General features: G+C 46.1%; 1 protein-coding gene across 3 annotated transcripts in view; it reads left to right on the top strand.

Moving 5' to 3' along the window:
• The first annotated feature begins 6,278 nt into the window (after positions 1-6,278).
• The window catches only part of LOC117192471 (long-chain-fatty-acid--CoA ligase 3-like), a 36,042-nt gene continuing 15,577 nt past the window's right edge, over positions 6,279-26,743 (top strand). The window contains exons 1-2 of one of the 3 annotated variants that reach the window (XM_033397163.1): positions 6,279-6,321; positions 7,083-7,118. The gene's annotated coding sequence lies outside the window, so the exon portion shown is untranslated. Of the gene's footprint in view, positions 6,322-6,567; positions 6,727-7,082; positions 7,119-16,178; positions 16,196-26,743 lie in introns of those variants that run through there. The other 2 variants (XM_033397164.1, XM_033397162.1) reach the window with 2 other exon arrangements.

Here is a 26,743-nt window from a genome sequence, read left to right on the forward strand (position 1 = left end):
GGGGGGGGGGGGGGGGGGGGGGGGGGTATGAACCGTCGCGGCAGTGTTTAGTGGGTTTTGAAGTCCTCGAGGATCGAGGTATTTTTCGCATAGGCCAGTAGTTGCTGTGGCGTCCTCTTGGAGGCATCTTCCAGTGATGCCAGCACTGGGGCGCCCAGGTACTTCCTCCTTGCCCTTAAAAGAGCAGGACAGTTGCAGATGAGATGTTCCAGGGTTTCGGTTGCCCCAGGTTCGTCACATTTCCTACAACTGTCTCTGTTTGTGATGCCTAGCTTTGTTGCATGCGCCGCAGCCAGGCAATGGCCCGTTAATATTCCCACTAATAATCTGCAGTCCTTCCGTGGGTGCAGCAGGTAGTGGCTGAGTTTGTCATTGCGTTCCTTGCACATGATTTTCGAGGTTCTGCAGGCGGTGGTACTCCTCCACCTACATTCGGTTTGTGATCCGGCCTGCTTTTCTAGATCGCTTTGCAGCGTTCTGAGGGAGACAGGCACGTTCTCGGTTCTCGTATTCGCCAGCCCGACGCCTTCCTTAGCTAGTACGTCCGCCGTCTCGTTCCCTTCGATGCCCCGGTGGCTGGGAATCCAGTAGATCCGCACTGACTTTGTCGTGCTTAGGGTATCTAGTGCCTCCCTGCTCGCCAAGACATTTCTGGAACTGACTGCGGACGACTGCATGGATCTTATCGCCACTTGGCTGTAGACGAATAGGTTGACCGCATCGTGTGCTCTTTCAGTGAGAAGAGCGACTTCCGCTGCTTTCCTGATGGCAAAAACCTCTGCCTGTAATATGCTACAATGGTCCGGTAGCTTATATGACAGCCTTATCTCAGGGTCTGTACAGTATAGGCCCGCTCCTAGTCCTCCGTCCATCTTGGAGCCGTCCGTATATATATTGAGGTGCTCCGTTTGGTCTCTTCCGATTTTCCAGTCTTCAGGTCCCAAGGATGCAGTTGTTTTTACGTCGAGGCATGTTTGGGGGTCATGTAATCAGTTGATCTGTTCATTTCCCTTCCAATTGAACTATGCCCGTATTCTTGTGGCGACATATTTCCTGAAGCGATGACGCGTTGTGCTGCCTTTCCTGCAGTCAGACGGGCGTGGATGTCTAAGGGTTCGATTCCAAGTAGGGTTTCGAGTGCTTTTGTTGGGGTTGACCTCAGCGCCCCTGTAATACAGAGCAAAGCCTGTCGCTGAGTCCTTTCCATAAGCTTATGATACGTTTTCTTTCCAGTAGCTTGCCACCACACTAAGACTCCATACAGCAGAGTTGGTCGCACCACCGAGATGTAAATCCAATGCATCAGAGCCGGAGATAGGCCCCATGTGCTGCTGAGCATCTTCTTGGATGCATAAAGCGCAATGGTGGCCTTCTTCACCCTTTCCAATACATTGGGTTTCCATGCCAGTTTACTATCCAGTACTGTGCCCAGGTATTTGACTTGTGTTTTTGGAGTTAGCCTAGTTTGATTGATCTTCGGGGGGGTCCATATCGGTACCTTGTACCTCTTGGTAAAGAGGATGAGGTCCGTCTTGTCCGCGTTGATACTGAGTCCTACTTCTTCCGCCCACTCGCGTATCTCCCTGAGTGTTCGTTGCATTAGTGAGCTGAGGGTCGATGGGCAAACACCCGTAATAAGTATGCTTATGTCGTCCGCATAAGCTGTTATTATTGGGGCCTTCCTTTCGTATCTCTTGATGAGGTCGTCGACCACCAGATTCCACAGGAGGGGCGACAGGACTCCACCCTGGGGTGTGCCTCTGTGTGCCCCTTTCACCATGGAAGCGGTGCCCCACTCTGATTGCACCCGTCTGCAACCTAGGAGGTTCCTTATCCACAGGTTGATTGCTGGGTGTGTATTAGTTGCTACCAGGCAATTTGTTATTGCTTCCGTAGCCACGTTGTTGAATGCTCCGGAGATGTCCACGAATACTCCCAGTGCATACTTTTTATTGTGAAGGGCTTTCTCAATGGTAGCTACTACCGAATGTAGTGCGGTCTCCACCGATTTCCCTTTAGTATAGGCATGCTGGTTGGTTGACATCAGTCCCCCTACCTCATTTCTGATGTGTAAGTCCAGCAGCTTTTCTAGCGTTTTTAATATAAAGGAGGTAAGGCTTATCGGTCTATAGTCCTTGGGACTCGCATGGCTGCACTTTCCTGCCTTTGGGAGGAAGACAACTCTCGAGGTTCTCCATTGGATAGGGATATAGCCAGTACTTATACAAGCTGTGAATATTGCGGAGAGCCATGGGGTAATCGCCTCTTTGGTCACCTGCATCATGGCTGGGAATATCCCGTCAAGTCCTGGTGCTTTTGTGGCCCGCAAAGGAGTCTATTGCCCAGTGGATTCGCTTGGTGGTTAACAAATCTGTTGGGGGGTGTTGTTCCTCGGTTGCTAGGTCCTGGTGCTCTTTGGCATCAGCGACCTCGGTGCAACCAGGGAAATGTTCCTCCATTAGTGCTGTTAGGGCTTCGTCACGGCCCTCTGTCCACTGTCCGTCATCTAGCTTTAATTGGCTTTGTATGGTAGGCTGCTTAGAGAGCAGCTTCCGTAGCCGTGCGGTTTCTGGTACTTTCTCGATGTTGGAGCAGAAGGTCCTCCACGAGTTCCGTTGTGCTTTACGTATTTCCTTCTTGTAGCTCCTGAGTAGGAGTCTGTATTCCTCATAGACGATCCCTTCGTTCGCTTGTTTGGCGATCTTAAAGAATTCCTTGAGGTTGTCCCTTTGAAGAGAGAGATCCCGGCTCCACCAGAGTGGCTTGGACCTCTTCTTCGTCCTCGAGGGTTTGCACGATGTGTGGTAGGCGTCCAGCAACGCGTTGGATAGGGTCTCTAGAGACTTCTCTATGTCCTCCGCGGATTTCACTGTGCCCGGACTCGCGAGCTTCGAAGTAACTGTCTTTTTAAACTTTTCCCAGTTTGTATTCCGGGGGTTTCTATAGACTATTACCTTCGAAGAATGTTTGACGTCGCACTTAAACTGAATGTACTTGTGATCTGAGAAGGAGGGTCTTTCAAGGACCCTCCAGCTAGATACCGTAGTACTGTTTCCCGTTGCTAGTGTTAGGTCTAGCACGTTGGATGAAGTCGGACCCACGAAGGTGTGCTCCTCCCCGACGTTTGCTATATATAGATTAGTATAAAGTATAAAGTCTAAGCGTGACTCACCTCTATCATTGATGTCGGTGCTTCCCCACACATTGTGGTGGGCATTGGCATCCGTCCCGATGACGAGTTGATAGTTTTTGGTGCCGGCTTCTGTCACCAGGCTCCTGAGTTCGTCGGGTGGTGCGGGTCTGTCGTGAGCCATGTAGCAGGAAGCCACCAGAAGGCGCTTTTCCTCGCTTTCCAGCATCACAACCGTCAGGTCATCCGTGCTGTAATGAGACATAAGGTAAGCATGGATTCCCTTTCGTACGAGTACGACGGTTCTGTTCCTGCTTACCGATGTTGCGTAGAACAGTTTGTGATTTGAGGACTTTAGTCCGGCCACTGAATTGCCTGTCGCAATCCAGGGCTCCTGGACTAGAGCTATGTCGGCGAGCCCTTGCTCCATGGCGATGAGGAGCTCCGCCGACGCTACCTTGCTTTTATGCAAGTTTAGCTGCAGCACACTCAGCATGGGTGGCTGGCTCACTTGCATCCGACGGGTTGACTACTAACGTCAGGTCACCGTCTTCCTCGTCTTCGTCCTCAAGCGCAAGACCCTGGGCGGCCTCCACGATGGACTCGAGACCTAAGTCCTTTTCCACCTCGCCTACCTGCAGGGTATGCGCGTCCTTGTCCTCAGGGTGGCGCTTTTTGAGGCGCAGGTAGACGCTACCCATGCCCCACGCCATCTTCCCGAACTTGGGATACAGCAGATCCTCTGCCTCCTTGTTTATTTGGAGGATCACACATTGGCCCCCCTCGTTGGGTAGTGGGCTACCAATGTGTAGGATCCTCCAATCGGTCGTTGGCACGTCCGCGTTTTGCCGCTGAAGGAGCTTCAGCGCTCGGTCTCCCTGGATTGTGATGGGGAAGAGTACCTTCGCCTTAGGCTTGGACGGGATAAGCTCCCGGTCCACAACCTCCAGCTTGGCCCCCTCCCACATCGCCTCCAGTTGGCAGACCGTACGCGTCAGCCACCTTAGGGTTGGATCGTCGTTGCACTTTAGGATCTTAACCCCATTTAGCCACCCAGCACCATCGAACGTGAGCATAGGGGCCGCGGGGTCTTCTTCCATGTGTGCAAACAGTGCGTCGACGAGACGCGCGTGCACAAGCTTCCACTGTGCCGCTGACATCTTGCCGTTTTCCTCGCTCCGGTCGATGAGTGCCACTATCAAATGTCGTTTGGTCACATCGCTGACCTTCGCGTTCGATTTCGATGGCTTCTTGGCCACTTTCGGTGGAGGGGCTGCACTCTTGGGCCCGCGTTGCCGCTTGCTCGCCGGAGTGTCTTTAATGGCACTCTCAGTCGAGCGTTGCCTCTTGGTGGCCATCATCTCCTCCACCTTATTGGCATATTCGCCATTCGACGCCCTCATCTGTGGCATCTGGGCGTAATGTAGTCGGCCCTCCTCTACTCGCTGCTCGGCCCAGGCTAGCTTGACCTTCTCCTCCTGGGAGATGTCTACTTTACCTTGCAGCCGGCTTTTTATATTGAGGGCCGCTTTGTATTGTGCTTTGGCCTTCATCCCCTCCTTGGAACGCTTCGGCCCTTCCCTACGCAGGGAGCTGGTGCCTGGTTCCGGTGAGCGGAGAAGGCTCTCTTCCTCCGTCCTGCTCATAGAGAGCACGCTCTCCAGATCCGTGTCTGTGTCGACTACGGCATCTGTGCGGCTCAACTTGCAGGCTGCGGAGTGAGTTGTTTTTGTTGTTGTTGTTGTGGCAGTAGCTTTACAACTGACTTGGCCTGCTCCCGCCAAGTCTGAGGTGTGACCGCTGGCGACACGCAGAGAGGATTGCTCCTCCCCGTGCCCGCCGGTGGTAGCAGTCACGCTTCCCACCGACGTTTGGGTTGACATCCCAAACCGTGCGTTTGGGCGTTTTAGGCCTGACCGCCAGGCACCTCTAGCCATGGCCCTGGTTCGGTTCCCCCGACTTGAATCGGGAAGACGCCGGACCATAGCCTTAGCTAGACACTGCATTACCCCGGACAGAGCAAGCGACAGTGCATTACCCTTGTCCCGGGTAATGCAGTGTCCATTGCCCAGCCGGCACCCTCGTGGAGGGTTCAGCTAGAGGATTTTCGCCAGCTAAAAATTGATTAAACAATCATATAAAATTATCTGGGCTAAACTGAGAGATCTATATAGCTGGGAATATTCGACGGAAGAAAGAATAACCAGGAATTAGTCGTCATAACCGGTTGACAACAATGAGTCCCATTCCATGCACACATACCCTGGGGGAAATGGGTGTTATAGAATTGTAAATATGTTTGTCATCCCAGGCAAAAAATATTTATTTTCAATATATTTTAATATTATTCAATATTATTTATTATTATTTTCAATATTTCAACGATATTTTAAAGCTTATTGTCTTCTTGTAGGGACCAAGAATAGGTATCAGGATCGAGATATATATACAAAACAATCGTCATATACATGAATATGTCTAAAAAATGTCATTTTGAGAAAAGGTCTTTATTAGTTAAATTTTAAATCAGTTTGGATACATAATCCTAATGTTAAATTAACCAAATAGGGTATACAAATGCCCATACTCCGGTTGACAAGCAAGAAGTCTTCAAATACCAGCAACATTGAAGTGACAACATTGTGACTTTTTTTTGTTTAAACCTTGTTTTAGTCAAAATGCAATAAATGGGAGTACTTAAAAGTAGTTTATCTTGAAGTCAATTCATTCATCAAAGGGATAAAACTATGTGGGCAGGGCTGAGGGTTTTAGTAAGCCAGCATTACTCAACGGAATATAAAAATTTAGTAATAAGTACGACCATTCTCCTTCGTTTTTTTGTTTGACTTTTTAGCTCAAACCTTTTTATTTAAAATAAACAAGTCAAGTAGAAAATAGGTTCATTATTTGGATAAAATTATGTGGGCAGGGCTGAGAGGTCCAGATAGTTAGTAATATTCCACGAAATATCAAAAACGAGGAATATGTAAAATAGAACTTGAATTCGTCAGTATATTTACGGTATATTTTCAAAGTGAGACGGTATATTTTGGTATATTTCTGATGGACGGACGGTATATTTTAGCGATAAGTCCGCGGTCAAAACTGATGCCCATCTCTAATGCAAATGCTAAGCAAAAAAAGTGTCAATAAAAAATCAACATAAATCGCGTGATAGTGACATCATGAGAGTAAGTGTATAGCCGATGCATTGAGGGAATTAATTACATTTGCTAAATTAATCACATTCTGAGCTCGCAATTACAAACAAAAGAAAAAAGGAGCCGCAGAAGCGTATGAACGAAAAACGTGAGTGCTGCTGGGTGGTGAGAGCGTGCGAGAGAGCGCGACCATGAAGGAGAAAATAATATCGTGGCAAAAGCAAGCGGCGGCGAAAAATTCGAATCAAAACCAAAACCAATGCCGCCCAACGCAAAACGCAAACGGTTGTGCACGCGTTGTCGTTGTCGTACAGAAAAGAGAGTCCAATAATTTGATTCATGCGGGCGCCAAATTAATACGGCAAAGTAACTAAAATACAGGCGAAATTCTTAAAACGCAGTTCAAAAGCGCTTCTTAGGAGTGTGTGAGTTGGTGTAAGTAACGTGCACTAAAACATACTACGTGTGTGCGCTAGTGTTTGTCAGTAATTGTGCAGTTTGTGAATGTTTTTTTGCGAAAGTTTTGTGATCACTTTAAAGCGCATTTGATAAAAGCGGCCACCGATTCACTCACTAAATATATATATAGAGTAGCGTGTTCAAGAACCCAACGCCAACGCAACATTTTATGCGACATTACGTTTATGCGTGAGCGGGAGCGCCATCGCCTGTGTGTGTGTTCGTTCGTGCCAATATATTGGCAAACGTCATTTTATATAATCGTCGATCGCTGATTTATATTTTATCTCCATTGCATGTGCAAACGCTCTCCCACCAAAACAAACCGACAGCTTTCCCTCTGTCCAGAACTGAGAACAAAATCATAGGTAAGTTTCCGAGTTACATATATTGTGACGTAGGTGGCTTTCCTCCAGTGAGGCTCAGCTGACAAGTCTCTCTCTCTTCCTCCATACCTCTCTTAGATTGTTTCACCTCTGCGCCGGCTGTGACTTCTCTTTTTATAGTTTTTCCGAATGTCACGCCACCTTATCAATGACGTGTGCTTTTTGTCTAATGAGACTCTTTAAGGAATCGACTATATTTGTCACTCTGACGCTGACCCAATTTATCCTACACATATACATATGTACATATATTTGTACCTAGTGCCAGTGCAACTGCACTTTGCCTTATGCAATTGGTTGCCAATGGCAGCAGATTGTTTAGGTAATTTGTTATTGATTTGTTTGTGCAATGAAAACACAGTTTGGGCTTGATGCGGCCACTTGGTTCCACTCCCCTTGCTTTCACAACCTGTTAATTGGACGCCCCTCCCGCAGGAAATCCACATTTTTTATTTTATTTTTTTTTTATTTATTTATTAAATTAACAAATTATCTGTTAATAATGGTACTTAGTTACTAAAGGCGGAAAAAGATAAGTTAAAAGTTAGCTAAATTTAAATGATTATAAATATTGCATGCAATTAGTTTAAGAGACAGTTCAGGGGATAGGGTTTGACAGAGGGAGTTATAATTATGGCATAAAACCCTAAAAGGTTCATGATCAGCATAATTAGACCTACATATGGGTAGACCGATAGGCCTAAAAGTACGGGTAGGTCTAGATGGAACGGCCAAGTCAATCTGACCCAAGAGAGTTTGGGAGTCAACAGTCCCAAGAAGGAGCTTGTGCACGAACATTACACCATTGCATATTCTGCGATGGTGCAACGATGGCAGGTCAATAAGATTTAGCCTAGACCGGTAGGTTGGCAAGATTCTACCCGAGTCCCAGTTAAAGTTCCGAAGGGCAAAAATTAAAAATTCCTTTTGCACGGATTCAATAACAGCCTGCTGCTCTTTATACTGCGGGCTCCACACACAAGAACAATACTCCAATATAGGACGTACTAACGAGATGTACAGTTGTTTCGTAACGTACGGGTCATCGAACTTCTTGGACCAACGCTTGATGAACGCTAAAACACCCTTAGCTTTATTTACAGTTGCAGCTATATGGGTGTTGAAACACATCTTATGATCAAAAAGGACTCCGAGGTCATTTGAACTCGAAATTCGCTCAAGGACATGATTTCCTAGAACATATGAGACAAAATGAGGAGCGCGACGGTAAAATGTCATAAGTTTGCATTTGGAAAGGTTCAGAAAAAGAAGATTAGTTGAACACCACAATAGTAGTTCACTTAGATCAAGTTGAAGGCGTGTGTGCAAATACCAATCAGAGTAAGAAAGACAGATTTTGACATCATCAGCATACATTAGTGTAGTAGAGTATGTTATAACTTGAGGAAGGTCGTTCACAAATAAAATAAACAGAAGCGGGCCCATATGACTTCCCTGTCTCACACCTGAAGTAACATTAACAGTATTTGACAACACGTTGGAAAACAAAACACGTTGCGTACGGTTAGAGAGATAGGACAAAATCCATTCAAGAAGATTCGCTGGGAACCCTAATAAAGAGAGCTTTTGAATAAGCAGAGCATGGTTCACAGAATCGAATGCCTTGCTGAAGTCCGTAAAAACTACATCCCTCTGCAAACCAATTTGAAAACCACGGTGGATTAGGTTAGTAAACTCAAGAAGGTTAGTCGATGTTGAACGATGTCTGAAAAAACCGTGTTGCGATGGAGATATCAAGCTGCAACAAAGATGTTGCAGTTGCCGGGTGACCAGGAACTCAAGAAGCTTCGGGATGGCGGAAAGCTTTGCGATACCACGATAGTTTTCAATGTTTGATCTTGAACCTTTTTTGTGAAGCGGAATGATGTAGGACTCATACCAAATTACTGGGAGACAAGACTGTTCCAAGGAGAGGTTGAAGAGAAAGGTCAAGGGTTTGCAAAGGGACTGGGCACAGTGTTTTAAGATGCAACTTGGTACCTTATCTGGACCCGCAGAAAACGATATGTCCATAGATGACAAACCTTCCAGAAGAACGCTTTCCTCGAAAAATGGCAGAAAAATGCTGTTAGCTTGAGGTAGCTGGTACGGATACGGAGTGGATGCGTTGTAAATATGAGACGAGTACGTTGTTTGGAAAAAGTTAGCGAATAAATTTGCAATACCAACAGCAGAAGCTTCTGTTTTGTTCTGGTAATGAAGGGACGGAGGAAAAACGTTTGACTTGCGCTTAGAGTTAACGAACGAATAGAATTTTTTAGGATCACTACGAAAGTTACTACTACATTGTGAAAGGTAATGATTATAACACTGACTATTGACGGCAAGGAACAGAGAGCGAGCGGAGGAGTATAGAGCTAAGGCCAACGTGGAGCCCGACTTCTGGTACTTTTTATAGAGCCGGGATTTATTATTTTTTAAGTATGACAAATACTTGGAGAACCAGGGAGGCTTGGACGATACAGGTACAGTGATATCTGGAACAAACGTATTAAGGGCGGAGTAAATAGAACTATAAAACGAGTTAACAGTTGCATCTATGTTCGGTAATGAATAAAGAAACGACCAATCAACACGCGAGAGATGTAGATCTAAATCAATAAAGTTTGTTTTGCGAAAACACTTTATGTGACAAGGAGCCATGGAACTGTCAGCACCACCAGATTGTGTACACTCCAGTGATATCAACAAAGTTGGATGGTAAGGATCTTCAGGGAGAGATATTGGGCTTGCTCTAGATACCGTAGCAAGAGAACCATCGTTAACAAAAACGAGGTCAAGAAGTCTGTCCCTAATGTTTTTAACGGCATTAATTTGGACAAGGGAAATATCCGTTAGCCCATTGATAAAGTCATTAAGGCAATTGGGAAACAACAGGTTAGCGTCATTACAAGGCAGCCAAGAAAGAAATGGGAGGTTAAAGTCCCCATGACAATAATTCGATCATTGCACCCTAATGCAGAAACAACATTATTAATTGCTGAGAGGTGGTGTAAGTAAAGCTCAGCATCAGACCTGGGAGGAATGTAAGAGCAGGTTAAATAGAAAAATGCGGAGCCAACACGAACTTTGACTGCAACAAATTCAATTCCATGAATGTTATTGAATGGGAATAACTCAGATGAGAAAACAGATTTAACTGTAATCAGAACCCCACCTGCAAATGATGGGCGGTCCATTCTATAAATAGTGTAACTATCAATGAAAATTTCATGATCATTGACAGAGGAGTTAAGCCAGGTTTCGGTAAACGCGATGGCATCGAAATCAAAGGACGCGCTATTAGTATGAATTTGACGCAACTTTCCCAGCAAACTGCGAACGTTCTGATAGTGCATGGAAAAATAGTACATCAGTTTTTTGGAGCATGTTCGGTAATTCTTGGATTCGAGTTCGAATCTTTGAGAAGGAACTCATGCACAATTGTATGCTCAGGCCATATTGACGGTTCTAGAGAACAGGATAGTAAAGAATCAGGGAGAAGAATTTTAAAGGATGATATGTTGCGCTTATGTTTAAATGTAAATTTAGTCACAACTATATCAGCAGGCGAAGTGTTAAGTTTAGCGGCAAGATGTTGTTTAACATCCTCCGTTGTAGCCTCAGGAATAAGACGAGAAACAAATATTGCTTTCCGAGGGACCACTGCTTTAAGTTGAAGTCCCGAGCGAGATCGAGATGGTGGAGCCACTCCTAAAAGAGATCTCGGTACAAGGGCAGAGGAATTGGCAGCAATGGCTGTAGCAGGAATTGGAGTAGGAATTGCAGCAGGAATTGGAGCAGGAATTGGCAAGACGTCGTCAGCAACCAGCACACCCGCACTAGGAGCACTCACCGCGTCAGAAGTGACGGCCACAGAAACTGCAGGGATGGGATTGATGCTGTTGGGGAGTTGGGTGCTCGAAGGAAGCACATTGCTCGGTGTAAAGAACTCCGGAGCCACCGTTGGCGGATTTACAGACAACGGCGTGGCATGCCTACACGGAAATGCTTCCGATGGATGAAGGTGGGAGGCAGGCGTACCAATCGGATTAGGTTGCAAGAGATTGGTATCATTATGCGGAATTTTCCGTCTAGGCGATTCGCTCAAGAGTTTGAGCCCAAGAAACTGTGATTCAAGGGCAAGAAATTTCTCGTTGAGAGCCACAAATTGTTTCCGGACATCCAGAAACCCAGTTCGAGTCTGTCTCATAAATGTGCGCATTTCGGCCTCAATCTCCCGACAAGCCAGACATGACCAAGACAGGCCCATGCGTTTCGAGATCAGATCATTCAGCCGGCCAAAATTTCCACCACCAGCACATTTTATGTGGGCAAAATTGAAGCACAGCCAGCAGCTAAGAAATGAATCACCAATGATAACACCACCGAATTCACATTTCTTTGCACTACAAACGATTGCCATTATTGACAGCAGTAGAATCACTGTGCACGAATAATAAGAGAACGGAGTGAGATCGCAGGTAAAGTAGGAGAGCAGACAGCAGAGCGAGCCAGACAATCAGCTGCAGCGGCAATAATTCAAAGCAGATGATCCAACGAAGTGCAGAAAACGAGCAGTAAACTCACCAAAGCAGAGACACAAAAGAAAAGTCCACAGAGAGGGAGAGTATAGGCAATCCAGAGAGAGTGAGAGCAACAATGCGAGAAGCCCGCGTATGCTCACGAGAGAGTGTGGGCGATGCAAACGCTGATGCGCGAGAACAGTGCACACCGAAGAAGCGATAACGAAAAGCAGACTGGGCAAAAAACAATAATAAATTGCCTGCACGAGTCCGATGTGTTACGTTGCAATATTGAATTTATATTAAACACTTGTTTACAAACAAAACACTGGTGGTTAACACAAAGTAGAATGAAATTAAAGAGATGCGATAATAAATCAAAACAAAGACACAACAATGTTGTATGATATTTAGGCAAAGGGCGGAGAATGCGGGAGCAAGAAAAAAACACAACCGGCTTAAGCAAGAGCTAGAAGCGACTGAATTCAATAAGAATTAGACGGCAATGGTCACTTCATTCTTGGGACCTACGCACATGCATATACCTCTCTCTCTCTTTGTAAACCCTCTCTCTCTTCATTGTTCTCCTCTTTGTATATCGCTCTTTTAGTGGATTTCACCTACTCGGTAGGTGAGGTAGGGTAGGGGGGGTCGGTAGGTTGGCCCCGTCTTGTTTCTAGGGCGCGGCTTCGCAATGGCCGGAAGCAGGTCGTACTGTAAGCAGTTTAGAATCGGAATATCGCTCATATCGCTGCCTTTAGTCCAGAGAAACTGCACGTCGCGGGTCGTGTTGCAGGTGGAATGCATTTTAAAAGTTCAGCGGAATAGATAAACGCGAGAGATAACGCGATTCCAAGCGGTAAGTGCTATAAGTTGCAAATGTGAGATGTCGCGATTCCATGTGGAAGTAGGAATTGTGTGTCAAAGAAGCTTCAAAAAGGGAAACCTTGCAGATAGATGTTTCCTATGACAGCTAAAGAATTTAGTAGTAATCTGAGAAATAACTAACGCTATTGATTTACTATTGTGATTCTCAGATAAGAGGGAACTTCTGTGATAGCCTTATAGTATTATAAGAAATATATTTATGCGCATATCTTCAGTCTCAGGCATTTCCGCTTCTATTAGTCATTAATTTCAAAGATAAAGATTTTGTTGTAATTTATGTGAATTTAATAAGTTTAATAAGAACTAACTTTTCGAAGAAAATCTAATAATGTTCTAGCACCTACGTCAGCCCCCTTCACTTCCTCGCCGTGTCCCCGTCGAATTAATTTGCCGGTATCAGTTTTCATTCATGGCCAAGACACCCATCCAACTCAGGGCATTTCTCCAAACCCGTGAGGTGGTTTCATGTAAACAATCTGCTCTTTGACCTTTCCACATTTCCCCTGACCACACATACACCAACAAATACCGTTTCTCTCCGCTCTTCCACAGTACAGTTGACGCACACGCATGCAACCGGCTCTCTTTCGCTCTTTGACTCTCGCCCTCTCTGAGTCACTTGGTTGCTCTCTTCGCCGCATATTCTTTTACTTTGTTTTCAGCTTACAGGGTGGGTAGGTATGGCAGAGGCAGCGGCATCGGCATCGGCATCGGCAGCGGCAGCATTTCCCCTGAAAGTCGTACGATTTTCAGCTGGTATAACGAAATGCCATCGAATGAAAAAAAAAAACGTGCCAGCAGAGCCCGCCACACCACCACCCTGCTACCCACCCCCTTTCGCCTTGCCTCGTGACTCTTGTTGGAGGCTTTTCCGTTTGCCCGTTGCAGTTGAGGCTTTTCTCTTTTTCTCTCTCGCTGGCAGGTCGCTGTATCGAAAATAGTCACGCGATGTCTGGGGCGTCGGAAGGCAGACCAGACCCTCCGACCCTACAACACCCTCCGGCTGGATTTCATATTGTAATGACATTTTGTAATCGGCCTGTTGCCCAACCCCCTTTGGGCTGTTTGCCAGGGCTTCCACAGTTGCGCCGTTACTTGTTTTGTGCAACAGCACATCACAGCGTCAGCTGCCGCTTTTACTCTCTATTAATCTGTCCCTCTTTTTTTTTTATCACAACGTTGAGAAAAAACACGCAGTAAAATAACAAAAACATATCAAATCTTTCTTCAGTATCTGGAAGGGCATTAAATGCTTCGGCGTGCGAAACTTGACTAGATTCTGTCGCGGACTTGTTAATTCCATTCGTAAATGTTACCCCCTGCATTCCTGTGACTTCGCTTGTGTGTCCTCAGCTCGGTGCATACAATTTTGGATGAGCAGCGTATTATTTGCACTTGAATTTACTTGAACAGCTCTGACTGAATCGAACAGCGCTCATGTTTGTGATTTCGATTTCAGTTTCTATAAAATTGTGTTGGTTCCTGTTTGGATTTCTAGTTGTCACGCCATTCAATTTTTAACTTGTTTTAATTTAAGAAATTTTATTTTCGGCATGTGGCAGGTTTAGAAAACATGACATTTTTCACCGTTGGAATGGACCGCACACAGTCCGACGAGATAAGCGAGTGGCTGCAGTGGCTCATGCGTGGGGCGATTCGACGTCGGGAGATAATATGGGGGAACAGCTCTTCAGAGCACATTGTTCAGACCCCTGCTCGTCTACGCCTTTGCATCGTCCGAGCATTATTTGTGTTTGTTTTAGTCATGACTTTGGTAGATTTTCTAACCGGTTTTTGCAGTACCGGGCTCTGGCCTGGCTTTGGCTGCCTCTCACGATCATTGCCAAAGCTGATTCGATTCCATTTTATACGAGTATGTATTTGTTTGTGCTTCTTGTGGAAAATTTCACTGGAACAAGTGCTTCGCTTCGGTGTGTGATGGGTGATAGTCACTCTAAAGATAAGTACTGCGTCGCGACGCAAGCGCTTGTCTAGGTCATTAATTTTATGCTGCTACGTTGTTGCCTTACTTTTACACACACACACCGTAACCTGCATACTTGTACGCGCACGTACGTAGCAGAAAAACATTCAGCCACCCAGCAAACCAACTAACGTGCCTTTTGCGAGAGTTCCGCAAAATGCTCGCAAACGAGCTCGCAAGCGAGCTTGTGTACGAGCGATATGGTTTTGTGTCGCAAAACGCTCGCAAACGAGCTCGCGAGCGGTAGTTTTACAATAGGAAAGTGCGCTTCGACTGTGCTGCCGGTCGAAAGCAAAAAAAAAAGCAAGCCTTCGTGTGCCTTCGGTCCGGCAATTCTCCTTCGGCTTTGTGTTCACGTCTCGACAGATGACGTGTCGACAGATTAGTGGTCGAAAATTCATTCGTGTTTTTCTTTTTTTACATGTGTCGAGCATTAGAAACAAGTGCAAATAAAGCGTGCGTTCCTTACGCCGTCATTTCAATTATTTTCGTTGAACTGTGCAGTGCTAAGTTAAAAATCTCTACCATCTCTTACGCATTTAAAAGAAATTTCTGCCAATCGGTAAGTACATTATTAATAAAAGAAATAAAATGTCTTACAAAAGAAAAAGCCGAACATATATCGAACATGTAATTCCCCAATTTTTAATATATTTTATATTTTCTACAGATGCATTTAAACAGAAGTTTGCGCTCGACGATCAGGATTTCGACCATACAACTCAAAAATATTTCCAGTATGCTCAGGAACGGAAGGCCAGATTGGAAAAAAGTGATGCAAAAAAACTTAAATTTTAGTACATAGTTCATACATATTACATATATACATTAAATTCATTTCATATTGCAATTTAAAAATTTTTTATTACGGAACAAAATGGGAACGGGTCAAAAAAAAACTCTCGCAAAAACTAGTTCTTGCGAGCCTTTTGCGACATCGTTTGCGAGCCTTTTGCGATATCATTTATGATAGCTCGCAAAGGAATCATTTGTGAGCCTTTTGCGATATCATTTATGAGTCTTTTTTGATACTGCTATGGGCTCGAAAAAAATATTTCTTTTGATATTATTTTATATCAAAAACGACTCATAAATGATATCGCAAAAGGCTCACAAATGATATCGCAAAAGGCACTTATGCAGCGGCGAAATGCGCTTGCTCGACACGTGCATACACAGTAATCCAAATGTTGCATATCAATTTAATTTTTGCACATAATGCAAATTATAGACCGAGAGGAGACGAAATCAGAGCAGAGCGGCGTCGGCTTGTTGGGCTGTGTTCATGGCTACCAGCTGATGAATAATTTCCCGTTACAACTGCTTCGAAGGCACCTTGGCCAAAGTTCAAGTAACTGTAAGCGAGGAAAGGCGAAAGGGAGAGAGAGACAGCGAGACGAGCACTGTTCCCCCATATGCAATTCTAAATATTTACGCAAGTGATTTTTTTATTGACTCGTAAAACAGTTTTCACAGATACAACAGCTGTTCGGATGAAGGTTCCCTGCTCCAAGTAGAAGTCCCAGAAACAACCGATTCATCATTGAGAGAGAGAGAGAGAGAGAGCTTTAAATACCCTATTCCTCCCCTCCCTATTACTACTTATATTTGCGGAATTTACTTAAAAAGTATCAGGTGGAACAGAATGAAATGTAATCAAAGTAAGTAGACACGTTAGCGTCTACTTGGTGCAACATGACGTGGTCTTGCTGTGTTCATAATTGTTTCAGCATTTGGCATGAGTAACACAACGCCTGAACGTACAATTAACTCGTATATAGAAACGGCGATAAACACTCGCATTTTGACATGGTTTTTGCGATTTCGTAATGTCCGACACAAAACCTGAATTTTGAACCGTAGCAGCAGAAGCGATCTTGGACTTTGAATGCTCGCGTTTTATATTTCGTTTTGCCTTTTTTATTTTCCTGCAGTTCAGTTCATCGGAAATTGGGCGGAAAACAAACTTGTTCGAGTATTAAGCACTGCGGTCAGCAAATACGATGCAAATGTATGTAAACGCCACTGCCACCGAACAGAAGCGTAGAAAAAACGGCATTTTCAAGTAGGAGGATTAGTTGTATTTATCTTTTTGTGGGCTTTCCACACAAACTCAAGCACAACGCTTTCCGCCTGAATGATTTCAGAAAACTGCAATTTGTTGTGCAATGTATGCAAAAAGTGTAGTTAAAAGCTGTAATTAATAAGTTTCACCCTCACGTTAAACACTGCTTCGTACGAGCAATGGGCAAGCAGTTCGATGGGAACTCGAATACGAGTATAACGGCATAAAGTGGCTCGTTCGGAAACCGACAAATAAACGCTGTTATTTCTGTAATCGGTATTTCAAGTTCAAGTACATAACCAATTATGATAAGAATGGATCCCAGTCGCTTGGTTTTTTTTTGTTCGACTATTATCTTCAACTAGAAATTGTTCTGTTCTTTTTTGGAACAAATATAAATGTTCGTCGGGGCTTGCAATAAAATACCAAAATGCTCCACTTTGAATTCTTAAGCGAGTTCAAATGATGTCTTAATTATAACTTGGTTGTTGTTTTAAGCGTTCGTTGCTTGACCTGTGGCCGGACTCTGGACTTAAGGTCTCATTGTGCGACATTACGCACACGCCGCGAGTGTGGTTACTTAACCCTGAATGGCCGTGATTCGGATCTGATTGAATCAGTCAGCGCTCTGTCCTGTTCATTTTATCACTTATCGCTTAATGTGCACAATTTCCCAATTGTCTTAATCCGCACTAATCCGTACACATGTACTCGTACATAGTATACACAGACCTCTCTCATCGGTTTAACCTTTGTTCTCAACACGCGATTGTCGGCTTCCAACCTGCGCTTTCTCCCTCCCTCTCGATCTGTGTTTTTGTTGCAACTTTGACCAGGGGCGCCATTCGCGATCCACGATCTACGATCTATAGAAACACGGACGTACGTTGATTGGTGCACGGTGGGAACGCGCTCAAAGTTTAGTCTCCGGCCATAGACACAGGCGGGATTAATTAATGTCAAACAGAATAGTTTTGCATTTTCATTCGATGTTCATGCATTGCCAATCCACAAAAGCTTGAGAGCCTCGTCAACTCTGCACTATGGTGTTTACCCTTTGCCCCAAGATAACGAATCTTTCCTCTCCTTTCTTTCTTCTCCTCTTTCACTGGCAAATATTTAAATGCCAAATACTGCTGGTTTATAGATAACTTTATGCTTTTTGGCAGTTCTCTCTTTCTTGGCAAACAAAACACGTATTGGGACCGCGTTTCGCTTCGAGTTTGGCTTAAACATGAAGGCGGTGGGTGGGTTCAACGGACTCTACACGATGCGAAAACATTGTCGTCGTCATTCCTTACCCTCCAGGTGAAATAAACTGAACTGAAACTTTATATTTATGCACTGGATCACTTTTCTGTCCCCTGTTCCCTTATCAAATGGTGGCATAACCAACGAACATTGTTCTTTTTTAGGGGGGTTTTGGGGGGAATTATTAATTTCGTTTATCAGGAACGGCAGATTCTAAAGAACCTGTTCGCTATATCAAATTCCAGAACAGAACGGATGAACAGACTTTGGTCTGTGCTTCGTTCTTGGCCAGAAAAACATCGAAAAAACTTTCGTTTATTTTGTTGGTTAATTAATTGGCAAAGCGCTTTTCTGTGATTCGATCGAAGGTGCCCCGACCTATGTCAATGTTTTCTCTACCACTACGGAGTGCAACAGAAAGAGAGTCGACCAGAGAGGGAGAGGGAGAAAGAGAGAGAGAGTGTGTGTGTGTCTGAGAGAATTCGATTATGCAATCTCTTACCTCTTTTAAAATTGTCTGTCTAAATTTAATTTTTGCTCCAGATATACCATGTGCCTATCTATTCATACATATACTTTCTATAATTTGTTTCTTTATTTTCATATCATCAGCCTTCGAGGGTTTCTTTTTATACCCGATACTCAAAATGAGTATTGGGGTATATTAGATTTGTGGTAAAAGTGGATGTGTGTAACGTCCAGAAGGAATCGTTTCCGACCCCATAAAGTATATATATTCTTGATCAGCATCAATAGCCGAGTCGATTGAGCCATGTCTGTCTGTCCGTCTGTCCGTCCGTCCGTCTGTCCGTCCCCTGCAGCGCCTAGTGCTCAAAGACTATAAGAGCTAGAGCAACGATGTTTTGTATCCAGACTTCTGTGATATGTCACTGCTACAAAAATATTTCAAAACTTCGCCCCGCCCACTTCCGCCCCCACAAAGGACGAAAATCTGTGGCATCCACATTTTTAAAGATACGATAAAGCCAAAAACGCAGAATCGTAGAGGATGACTATATGTTCTAGAGTGTAAAATCTCAACCAGATCGTATAATTATTATAGCCAGAATCAAGAAAACAATTTCATTCTTTCTCGCTCTGTCTCTCTCTAACACACAGGTTTCAGGGTCGGCTTTGCCAATTGCAAAATATGAGTTCAAGGATCTCAGAACCTATAAGAGCCAGAGCAACCAAATTTGGTATCCACACTCCTGTGATATCGGACCTTGACCGCTTCGTATCCAAATTTCGCCACACCCCCTTTCGCCCCCGCAAAAGACGAAAATCTGGGGCATCCACAAATCTCAGAGACTATTAAGGCTAGAGTAACCAAATTTGGTATCCGCACTTCTGTTAGATCTCACTATAAAACGTATATCTCAGAATTTCGCCCCACCCCCTTCCGCCCCCACAAAGGACGAAAATCTGTTGCATCCACAATATTGCAGATTCGAGAAAACTAAAAACGCAGAATCATAGATAATGACCATATCTATCAGACTGCTGAATCTGGATCAGATCGGATCATTTTTATACCCAAAAGGAACAAATCAATTTGCACTGGCTACGCAACGCCCGACGTCACGCTCAGACTGATTTTCTGTCTCTCTCGCACGCACTCTTTGTCGTGTCGTTTAATATTAGCGGCGTCTGCCGGAGGAGAGCCATACTGACTAAGTATCGGGTATAACTGTAGAGTTGCGGTGTCCGCAGCAACTCACAACGTTGCCCCTCGTTTTGTTATACCCGATACTCAAAATGAGTATTGGGGTATATTAGATTTGTGGTAAAAGTGGATGTGTGTAACGTCCAGAAGGAATCGTTTCCGACCCCATAAAGTATATATCAGCATCAATAGCCGAGTCGATTGAGCCCTGTCTGTCTGTCCGTCTGTCCGTCCGTCCGTCTGTCCGTCTGTCCGTCTGTCCGTCCCCTTCAGCGCCTAGTGCTCAAAGACTATAAGAGCTAGAGCAACGATGTTTTGGATCCAGACTTCTGTGATATGTCACTGCTACAAAAATATTTCAAAACTTCGACCCGCCCACTTCCGCCCCCACAAAGGACGAAAATCTGTGGCATCCACAATTTTAAAGATATGAGAAAACCAAAAACGTAAAATTGTAGAGAATGACCATATCTTTAAGACTGCGGAATCTGAATTGGATCCTATCATTATTATAGCCAGCATCAAGAAAACAATTTCATTTTTTCTCGCCCTGTCTCTCTCTAACACACACGTAGCATAGGCGGCTTTGCTTAGAGTAAAACATTAGCGCCTAGATCTCAGAGACTACAAAAGCTAGAGCAACCAAATTTTGGTATCCACACTCCTCATATATCGGACCGAGACGAGTTTGTTTCAAAATTTCGCCACACCCCCTTCCGCCCCCGCAAAGGACGAAAATCTGGGGATATTCAAAAATCTCAGAGACTATTAAGGCTAGAGTAACCAAATTTGGTATCCGCACTCCTGTTAGATCTTACTATAAAACGTGTGTCTCAAAATTTCGCCCAACCCCCTTCCGCCCACACAAAGAACGAAAATCTGTTGCATCCACAATATTGCACATTCGAGAAAACTAAAAACGCAGAATCATAGATAATGACCATATCTATCAGATTGCTAAATCTGGATCAGATCAGATCATTTTTATAGCCAATAGGAACAAATCAATTTGCAGTGGCTACGCAGCGCCCGACGTCACGCTCAGACTGATTTTCTGTCTCTCTCGCACGCACTCTTTGTCGTGTCGTTTAATATTAGCGGCGTCTGCCGGATGATAGCCATACTGACTTAGTATCGGGTATAACCGTAGAGTTGCGGTGTCCGCAGCAACTCACAACGTTCCCCCTCGTTTTTTTTTGGCAACTATTCAAAAATGAAAACAAGTCAAAACGTAATATAAACTGGTTTTTGTTTTCTTTGGTGCTGCTTGCTTTCGATTTCTGATTTGATTAGAATATGTATGATGGTTGAAACTAATTTAAAGGCTGCTTGGGATGGATATGATTTTGCAACTATTTATAGAATTCAAATGGAGGTTTTTTCAGGGGTTTTTCAGGTTATGCTTAAGCATAAAGAAAGGAAATATATATTTATAATTAAACATTTTTATGAAATATTAAAAAATGTTGTACTTGAAAGAACAACATGTTCGCTGATTCAAGGAAATACATAAATATATACCTATTTTGTACTCCCTTTTTTTTGTTTTTTATACCCGATACTCAAAATGAGTATTGGGGTATATTAGATTTGTGGTAAAAGTGGATGTGTGTAACGTCCAGACGGAATCGTTTCCGACCCCATAAAGTATATATATTCTTGATCAGCATCAATAGCCGAGTCGATTGAGCCCTGTCTGTCTGTCCGTCCGTCCGTCCCCTTCAGCGCCTAGTGCTCTAAAGACTATGAGAGCTAGAGCAACGATGTTTTGGATCCAGACTTCTGTGATATTTCACTGCTACAAAAATATTTCAAAACTTCGCCCCGCCCACTTCCGCCCCCACAAAGGACGAAAATCTGTGGCATCCACATTTTTAAAGATACGATAAAACCAAAAACGCAGAATCGGTGAGGATGACCATATCTTCTACAGTGCAAAATCTGAACCAGATCGTATAATGATTTTAGCCAGAATCAAGAAAACAATTTCATTCTTTCTCGCTCTGTCTCTCTCTAACACACAGGTTTCAGGGTCGGCTTTGCCAATTGCAAAATATGAGTTCAAGGATCTCAGAACCTATAAGAGCCAGAGCAACCAAATTTGTTTTCCACACTCCTGTGATATCGGACCTTGACCGTTTCGTGTCCAAATTTCGCCACACCCCCTTCCGCCCCGGCAAACGACGAAAATCTGGGGCATCCACAAATCTCAGAGACTATTAAGGTTAGAGTAACCAAATTTGGTATCCGCACTTCTGTTAGATCTCACTATAAAACGTATATCTCAGAATTTTGCCCCACCCCCTTCCGCCCCCACAAAGAACGAAAATCTGTTGCATCCACAATATTGCATATTCGAGAAAACTAAAAACGCAGAATCATAGATAATGACTATATCTATCAGATTGCTGAATCTGGATCAGATCGGATCATTTTTGTAGCCAAAAGGTTAGGTTAGGTTAAGGCGGTAGCCGGGAGGGGGGGGGGGGATAAGAGCCTCCCGCCCCAAGCTCACTTGGACCTATAAAAGGTCCGTTGTGTTGCCGCATGGGCATGTGCCCCTTCGCGTTGCCCGAACCGTGAGAGCATACTACTGCAGGTTAAGAGCAGTCCCATCCGGTGGCTTGGATGTATTTGGACAAGGTCCCTGGTTTGATTACGGACAGGTCCGAAATGTCCGTGAGGAAAGCGGCCCCGAGAATACGAAGACGACGATTTCCAAGGGCTGGGCAGTGGCAGAAGAAGTGGGGGACCGATTCCTCCTCCTCCTCGTCGCGACAACTCCTGCAGAAGTCGTTATGAGGGATTGACAGTCTAGAGGCGTGAGTGCCGATCTGCCAGTGTCCCGTAATGGCTCTAGTAACTGCAGAGCACTGTGCTCTGCTGAGTTTATACAGCTCTGCTGAGCGCTTCTTCGATCGATATGGCCATATCAATCTTGAGACTTTACAGGAAACGGTTTGCTACCATCTCCTATTGGCATTTTGCTCGAACAATTCGTGCGTTAGGAGCCTGCACGTAGCCAAGGGCATCGCTACTTGCTCCCTCTCCGGAATCGTAGTACCCTGCCTGGCTAGCTCGTCGGCGGCGTCATTCCCCTCGATGTCCCTGTGGCCGGGGACCCATATAAGGAAGAGATCTAACTGCTCTGCGATCTCGTGCAGAGACCTGCGGCAGTCATTTACAGTCGCTGAGTTCGACGATATTGAGCCTAGAGCTTTGATAGCTGCTTGGCTGTCCGAGAAGACGCACACTAAGTGCGTATCTAGAAGTAATTTGGAGACGATCGAAATGGCCTCCTTGATGGCTTCAACCTCCGCTTGGAACACACTACAGTGATCCGGGAGCCTGAAGAAATGACTGATGTTCAGCTCGCTGCAGTAGAATCCGCCTCCCACGCGGCCGTCTAGCTTTGAGCCATCAGTGTAGAAGTGGACCGCATTTGCAGGTCCTGGTTCGCCCATCTCCCAGTCCTCCCTAGATGGGATTGATACCTGGAAGGGCGTCGAGAGGTGATCACTGGGGATACAGTAATCTGTCCTCTCTGGTAATTGCGGGAGTCTCATCAGGATTCCCGAGTGCCCAACCGCGGATGCTTTCCACAGTCTGGCTTCTCTCATTCTGAGGGCGGAAAGTGTTGCCACCTTCTTTCCCATGAGATCCACAGGGAGGAGGTCCAGCACAGTATCCAGGGCTTCCCCTGGAGTAGTGCGTAGCCCGCCAGTTATGCATAGCTCTGCCATGCGTTGAACTCTGCTGAGTTTATTGAGGCATGTCCTTCTGTCCAAGGCTGGCCACCATACCACCACTCCATAGAGCATGATTGGTCGTATGATGGCGGTGTAGAGCCACCGAACTATATAGGGGGTCATTCCCCATTTTAGTCCGATGGCTTTCCTGCAAGTATAGAGGGCCACTGTGGCCTTCTTTACTCTATCCTCTATGCTCAATTTCCAATCGAGCTTTCTATCGAGGATTAGGCCAAGATACTTGGCGTTGTTGCTGAAGACTAGCGTTTCCCCACATAGTCTTGGGGGAATCAGTACCGGAACTTTGTACTTCCTAGTGAAAAGCACCAGATCCGTTTTAGACGGGTTGACGCCTAACCCGCATTTGTCTGCCCATTTCGACATTTTCGTGAGAGTACTTGTCATGCACTCACACAATGTCTGCGGAAATTTTCCGGAGAATGCTATGGCAACATCGTCCGCGTACGCCACCACACGGCAGCCACCCCCCTCTATCTCCCGCAGCAGTGTGTTCACTGCCACGTTCCATAGGAGGGGCGAGAGGACTCCGCCCTGCGGTGTGCCTCTGCTGACAAATCTGGTACACGTTGACGTCCCCAGTGATGCCTCAACCGTCCTGCATTGTAGCATCTGATCGATCAGGCTCACCGTCCTGGAGTCAACGCCCAGATCCGTCAGTGCGCCCGTGATGGCGGTCGGAAGGATGTTGTTAAAGGCGCCTTCTATGTCGAGGAAGGCTACTAGGGTGTACTCCTTAAAATTAAGGGATGCTTCGATGATCGATGTGATCGAGTGTAGGGCCGTTTCGGTGGATCTTCCCTTCCGATAGGCATGCTGGGAGTCTGAGATCAGACTGGACGGAATGCACGCCGTTAGATGCAGCCCCAGGAGCCGCTCCATCGCCTTTAGAAGAAAAGACGATAGACTTATGGGTCTGAAATCTTTTGGGGCAGTGTGCGAGGGCTTGCCTGCCTTGGGTATGAATACGACTTTGGTCTGAAGCCAGGTGTCAGGAATGCACCCGTGGGAGAAGATTCCCTCGTAAATTATTTTGAGCCAGTTAATGGCTTTATGTCCCGCGTGAATCAGTTGGGCAGGGAAAATGCCGTCTGGCCCCGCGGACTTGTAGGGTTTAAAGCTTCTGATCGCCCAGGAAATGTTCTCCTGGCTTAGCAGTCCCAAGATGGCATTTGAGGCGACAGAAGGAGGCGCGAGGTAGTTGGGTCTGTTTTCATCGCAGCCAGGGAAGTGGGTATTTAGGAGAAGATTTAGCGACTCCTCGCTGGACGTAGTCCACGACTGGTCGGTGTTCTTCAAGTAGCCCAGGGTGGGTGTTGTCTTCGAGAGAACTCTGCGCAAGCGTGAGGCTTCTGAGTTACTCTCGATTTCGCTGCAGAACTTACGCCAGGAGGCGCGTTTGGCTTTTCTAAGTTCTTTGTTGTAGGTTGACAGACTGGCCTTGTATTCGGCCCAGTTTTGCTCAACGTTTTCAGCCTTAGCTTTATTGAAGAGTCTCCGGGAGGCTTTCCGGAGTTCACCCAGTTTCGGATTCCACCATTCAGGTTTCTTCCGGCCTCTGTTCTTGCCAGAGGGGCATGCTTTGTCGAGCGCCTTATTGCAGGCGTCGGTAAAGATCTTAAGAAGACGAGTCGTGGCCTTCGTGGAGAACTCCTCCTCAGATGGGGGCTCAGGGAGAACACGACAGAGGTAATCAGAGTACCGAGTCCAGTTTGTCCGCCTGATGTTTCGGAATCGGACTGGCTTCGGTACTGAGAAGGAGAAGACAGTTTCCACGTACCTGTGGTCCGAGAAGGAGTGCTCTTCCAGGACCCTCCAGGATACAATGTTACGCTGTATCTCATGAGAGGCAAGCGTGAGGTCCAGGACCTCCTTGCGGTTTTTAATGATAAAGGTGGGATCACTACCCCGGTTTAGTAAGACCATCTGAGTGGTCAGTAAGTAACTGAAAAGGTACTCTCCCCTTTCGTTTGTGTCAGTGCTTCCCCACTGACAGTGATGTGCATTGGCATCGCACCCCACAATTAGGCCGATGTCCTTGGCCGAGCAGTCTGCGATTAGAGCCCGGAGAGGCGCGTGTGGAGGGGTGTCTGGTTGTTCATGCCCCATGTATGCGGAGCAGATCCTCAGTGAGCGCTCCTGGCCTTCGAGGCTCACTGCGGTGTGGTCTTCATTGCTGAAATTTGGGAGCAAAAATAGGTGCAACTCTCTTTTTGCAAGAATGCAGGTACGAATTTTACCTGCGGTTTCAGCTACATATAGCTTGTAGTCAGAAGTCCTCAGACCGGAGACCCTGTTTCCGAGGATCCAGGGCTCCTGAATGAGGACTATGTCGGCTCCACCCTTGGCCAGGTGGAGCAGTAGAGCAGCGCATGCTGCCTTACAATGGTGGAGGTTTATCTGCAGGAGCGTCAACGACATTCCTGAGGCTCGCCTCCACCATTGTTGCTTCTAGATCGCTGTCAGGGGACTCCGGCTCCTCCCCGACAACGATGTGGCTGAGACCTCTGGCTAGGTCGCTCTCGTCGAACGCGTAGTCGTCCAAGATATCGTCCGACATCATGGACGCCGCATCCGACGCCGGGTTGTCTTCCTCGCACGAGGCCCCCTCTTTCGGGATCTCCGGCAGCTCCGGGTCTGGCTCGACCTCCGCTTGCCTGCCCTTGCGATCGGACTTGTAAGTGGATATGGTGACCTTCTTGTAGCCATAATCCACTACACCGTCCGACTTTGCGAGGAGATCAATGGATTCCTCATTTAGGACGAGGATAATCTGGCGCCTCTGCCCTTGGATATCCTCCACCTTTGCCACTTTCCAATCGGCTGTAGGAAGGTGGGGGTTGCAGACCTGCAGTAACCTGAGGATCTTCTCAGGCTCTGCAGGCTTAGCCGAGACCCACGCTCTGGCTCTCGGGCGACTAGGGACATCTTCCCACTTCACGGCCTCCAGTTTCGCCCCTGGATAGACCTCTTTTAGGGCCGCCACAGCCTTCATGTAGAGGGCCGCAGAGCGAGCGTCTTGGCAGGCGATGGCTTTCACCTTGCCTTGATGCCACCCTGCGTGCTCACACTTTGGCGGTGGTCCGCCGTTCTCCTCCAGTTCCAGTAGGAACCGGTCCTGGAGCTCGTTCTCCACCAGGTGCCACTTATCGCGAGGGACCCCCCTCGCTGCGGCTGCTGCCTGAAGACGGTGGACCGACTCAGTCTCCTTCCCCGTCTTCTTTGGACCCGGTTTCCCAGGCGCTGGTGCAGAGGGATTGGCTTGTCCCTCCGGTACTTTAAGAGGAGTACCGAGCTCCTTTGCGGCTTTGTTGGTTTTTATATGTTTATTATTTGGCATAGTAGCTCCCACGAGTAGGCGGGAAGGGGATGGTCACCCGAGGCATAGCCCGCTTGCCCCGGGAAGCCTGATTTAAACTGGAGGTCGGCAGGTATCCAGAGTCCGCATATTAGCGACCGG

The sequence above is a fragment of the Drosophila miranda genome (genome assembly GCF_003369915.1).
Source record: "Drosophila miranda strain MSH22 chromosome Y unlocalized genomic scaffold, D.miranda_PacBio2.1 Contig_Y2_pilon, whole genome shotgun sequence".
Classification (NCBI taxonomy): domain Eukaryota; kingdom Metazoa; phylum Arthropoda; class Insecta; order Diptera; family Drosophilidae; genus Drosophila; species Drosophila miranda.